The 5,110-nt window shown below is 38.2% G+C and overlaps 1 pseudogene; it reads right to left on the bottom strand.

Moving 5' to 3' along the window:
- Positions 1 to 3,209: 3,209 nt before the first annotated feature.
- On the bottom strand, positions 3,210 to 3,308 carry LOC132275606 (small nucleolar RNA R71; annotated as a pseudogene).
- Positions 3,309 to 5,110: the final 1,802 nt, after the last annotated feature.

The following is a 5,110-nucleotide window of genomic DNA, read 5'->3' as shown; positions in this document are numbered from 1 at the left end:
TCATTTCTTAATGGGTTGTGCCTCTACCTTATTTTAATTAGTTTAATTTTCATGTCCTTAGCTTAGATGTAGTGTAGTGGCTTTACTTTCTTAGATTTAAGGACAATTCATGCTTGTTGTTTGATGTTCCACACTTATGAATGTGATAAGCACTGAAAAGTGCGTATTTAAACCCCTTAAGCTTAGGTATTCTAGAACCTTTATCTATTTTATTTTACTATTTTGTATTGATTTTGTGTTATTTCCATTTTCAGGTACTTATCCCCAAAATAAGCTAACTCAGCCAAATTAGAGCAAAAATGAAGCAATTCTGGGATGAGTTAAAGAAAGGAACAAAGTAGAGCAAAAGGAAGCAAAGGGTGGAATTTCAGCAACTTCGATCGATCTTAAGAAAAGTTCGATCGATCCAACTTTCATCAATCTCAGCACTTCAAGATGGATCTGAGCTATATTTGTCCCTGTTCAAAGATCTCAAAAGTTTGATCAATCCAACTTCCTTCTCTGATCGATCAAGCATTCTTGTCCTTATCCAAATGATTGATCTTATCCAGTTGTACCACCCTACCAACCGCTTTTGTCCTTTTCCTAAAAATATCTCTCAAAATATCTCAAACTTGTTTTTATCCAAAAAGGTGCCGCCATCGTGGATTGATCCAGCCTAAGTTTGATAGATCTCAGCCATGTTCAATCGTTCCAAGTCTAAGGTTCGATCGATCGAACTTCCTCCAGTGCGAAAAAGTTAAATTTCCAGCTCACAAAAAGTTGTCCTTTATCCAATCATTGGGGAATATTTGATGTACGACCCCAACTCATTTTGGGTTTCATTTGACCTGCCTATATATGGATAAGGATTACTTTATACACATATCATATCATACCTTGTAGATTCATCTAGAGAGAGGATTTTTAGAGAGCTCTTAGTGTGGAAGCAAAGGAGAGGAGGAGGCTAGAGACACCATTGGAGACTCTTCATCAACCAAGGAGCAGATTTCTTCCATGGAGCTTACCCTTGAGGGTTGGAGGACATCATCTATGAGTGGCTAGACATCCTCTTGGGGCTAGAGTTAGCCCTAAGCATGCTTTCTACTTCTTGATTTAGGTCTTTTGGAGGGGATTTGTATTGTGATTCATATCTTGACACTTTAATATATATAGATCTTATTTATTCAATGATTTATATGGTTTAATGCTTCCAATTGATCATTTCATTCTATCCATATGTCTATGTATGCTAGAATAGATGTTCATGTGTTTGCCTCTATTTCTTGTGTTATTGATGCATTAAGACATAGTGCTTAATGTCATGTTCTTGTGGTTTATTTGATGGTTTATACTCATTTCTAGATGGATTGTACCTCTTCCTTAGTTTAATTAGTTTAATTTCATGTCATTAGCTTAGTTGCAGTGTAGTTGTTAAATAAGAGGACAATCTATGCTTGTTGTTGATGTTCCATACTTATGAAAGCGAGTAATATATATCTCTAACCTTGTGATGTGTTTGGTTATGAGCTCAAAGAAAGGATTAATGGCTTAATTTGATATGTTGTGCTATTCACCATGTTGTTTAGACAATATATGCTTACTTTGGCATCCATGCTTGTTGGAACAACCACACACACACACTTTGTTGCAATACATGTTTTTCCCCTCATTAATCATTCATTAAAGGTGTAGAAAAGCTATACTTAGTGGTGATCTCTAAACCCCAAGATCTCTCTCTCTTTTGTTCTCTCTATTACATTATTGTTTACTTAGTTTAATTTGCATCTAGTTTAATTCAACCAACCAACCACTATTTTGATCACTCGACCTACTAACCCTAATTTTGATTCCTCAACCTAGTACGACCCTCAATCCCATGGAACGATCCCTGCTCACCCTAGTTATATTTTTAGTGAAAGGTAGTAGTGGCAATTTCTAAATGTAAAACTTGGCCACATCAAATAAACTTTTTGGGTTCGGAGTGTGACGTCCGAGTAAACCAAGTTTTTGGCGCCGTTGCCAGGGATTGATTGATTGGCAACGTCGTATTTATGGAATCAATTAGGAATTTGTACTCTTTTGATCGTGTCTTTACTTTGTTTTTAATTTTGTTACTTGTTGTGTTTGTTCTTGATTAATAAGGAGCATTGGGCTAAGAAGGTGAGCATAGGAACATCCAAGCAAAAGAGCTAAGAAAGCAAGGAAAAATGCTAAAAATTTAAAATTTGCTAAGCTAAAAGCTAAAAATTTGGAGTTGAAGTGCTAAAGGATCTTTGTGAGCTTTTTTTTTACTCAAACCCTTAGTTAAATCGTCGGCCCGCGTGGAGGCTTGTATTTCAATTCTTAGATAAATCATGAGCCCGCGTGGAGGCAATTTACTTTTCTTGCATAATATTGTTTAAGCATGGGAGTATGAGAACATTGTATGTGGACGAAGGTTGTTGATTGTTGATTTGTTGTGAAGGTGAAGTGTTTCTTGTTAATGCTTGTTGTGTTGCATTGTGCATACATGGTCGTAGATCTTTGAGGCCTACTCTTGTCCATTTAAATTTTCATCTTGAATCTATTGTTCAAAACCCTAGGGAAGAGGTAGTTCTAATCAATCCATTTCATCAATGGAAGGACACAATGAAGACTATGTGGAGGACCTTGGTCACATAGACCAACCAGGTATCCTCCACCCCAATGTACATCATGATAACATGCAAGTTCCATTAGGCATGCCGAGACCATTTGTTCATCCACCACAATAACAAGGCCAAGTTCCATTGTGAATGCTAAGGCCAATCTATGCTCTACCACCTCCCATCATTCAAGGTAATCAAGGTGCCCATGTTGCACCTCTAATTGCTAATCCTCCACTTGCTTTAAGAGATCACTATGTGCCTAATGAATATAATGCACCCACATGCATTCAATTGCCACCAATTTAGAGCACACCACTATGAAATCAAGCCACAAACCATTCAAATGCTTCCTAATTATCATGGACTTCCAGGTGAAGAACCTTATAAGCATTTGGATGAGTTTCTTGAAGTATGATCCACCGTAAAATACACGGACATGCTGGAAGAGGTCTTAAGGCTTAAACTTTTTCTATTCACCCTTAAAGACAAGGCAAAATATTGGTTTAACAATCTTAGGCCTTTTTCTATAACTTTTTGGCCGAAAATGCAACAAGAGTTCTTGAAGAAGTACTATCCGGTTTCTAAGACCAATGCCATGAGAACCTCAATTCGAGAATTTTCACATGGGGATAGAGAAACATTTTATGAGGCATGGGAACGCTTTAATGAATTACTTAGTAAGTGTCCACATCATGACATGACCAAATGGCAATTAGTTCAATATTTCTTTGAGAGCTTATCGGATAATTACAAGGGCATGGTTGATGCTTCCATGGGTGGCTCGTACATTGATAAGCATAAGGATGACGTGTGGTGTCTATATGAAAGCATGAGTGAAAATTTTTTTGCATCATACTTTATCTTCGAAGAATGGTAGAAATTCTAGTGGTAGGAAGAGTGTTGGCTTACATCAAGTCGACCACTCCAATGAAATTGCCGCCGAAATGAAATCATTATCTCAAAGGTTTGATCAATTTTTGATCAAAAACTCGGCGAATCAAGTATCTTCCTTCCCTAACCATTCTCATCATGCATCTAATGAGACATATATGACTTGTTCAAGTGTTTTACATTCTACTTCCAATTGTCCCCATGGACATGTGCAAAGTGAGCATCATGAACAAGCAAATGCTATTTTTACTAATCAAGGGAACAATCCTTATGGCAATCATTACAATTCTAGTTGGAGGAATCACCCAAATTTCTCTTGGAAAAACCAAGGGGAGGTCTCAAACCCTTCCCAAGGCGGTTTTCAAGGGAAATACATTCCATCTCCATTACAAAGCCAAGGTTCCCAAGGTTTTAGATCATCATACCAATCACAAGGAAACCAATTTTCAAATTCTCATTTTCCCAATCAATCATCATATTCCCAAGGAAATGTTAGAAGTCCCGCTTTTGAAGAGAAAGTTTTGACCGCTTTGGGCACTTTAGAGGTAAACACACAATTACTTCATTCTTGCTCTCAATCCATTGCAAAGCTAGAAACCTAAATAGGGCAAATAGCTAGCACTTTAAATGCAAGAGAGAAGGGAAAAATGCCTTTGAATGCCCCACAAAAGCAACAATGTGTGGTGGAGACTCATTCCTCATCAGAAGGTCACATAATAGAGCATGTGAATATGGTGACTGTGACGGCCCTGGTTTTTCAAGCTAGTGCGTCTTGTGATGAACCAAAGATTGACCCGATAACGAACCCGAATTGCGGAAGCGAAAATATAAAATAAGACTCTAAGAAGTCAAAGTGACCTTCCACGAGGTCGTGGAACTCAATGAGAACTGATGCGGAAGCAAAAGATAAAAAATATGGCAAATAAGCCCTCAAGGGCAAAATAGTTATTTTTGAAAACTGTGGACTCGGGTGCCACCGAGCACACCGCTGGAAGGACAACGAAAAACTAATCATGATGGACTCAAGAATCGCATGATTCGGAGTCCGGACGAAGGAAAAACGAGAGTTTGAAGTTTTGACATCGCGGCGGCCCGACGAAGGCCATGACATAACCCATGCACGCCCAGCGCCCATGCCGGCGAGCGCGCAGGTGCCCAATGGCATGCTCATGCTGACAGCAAGGGTCCATAGAAGGTTTCTCAGAACTGAGGCTTGAAACGGAGGTCAAGATGAGTTTTTCTGAAAAAACACAAAGAAGAAACCCCCCTTAAAATCGAGTTTTCTACATGACTTGTGTGAGAATTTTAAAGAAAAAAAAACTCAACGTAAAATGACCAAAATGCCCCTCCATGAAATCTGGTCATGAAGACCAAAAAGCTGCTAAATGCAAACTGGAAGCTGAAACTTCAAGAGGGATTTCTGTTACTAAGACGACATTTTCTGGAAAAAAATAAAGAAGAAACCCCCCCTAAAATCACATTTTCTATTCAACCATGTCAAAAGAAGAAATTAAAACTGATGTGAAAGGTCTAGAATGCCCCTAGATCAAATTATGCAATAAAATTTCAAAATGAGTCCATGGGAGGCTCATTTCAACAAAGAAGAAGGT

The sequence above is a fragment of the Cornus florida genome, unplaced genomic scaffold (genome assembly GCF_030987335.1).
Source record: "Cornus florida cultivar Cherokee Brave unplaced genomic scaffold, ASM3098733v1 CherokeeBrave_3.0.0_Hap2_Chr09, whole genome shotgun sequence".
NCBI lineage: Eukaryota > Viridiplantae > Streptophyta > Magnoliopsida > Cornales > Cornaceae > Cornus > Cornus florida.
Note: the sequence above shows the minus strand (reverse complement) of the source record. Positions and strands in the feature narration are given on the sequence as shown.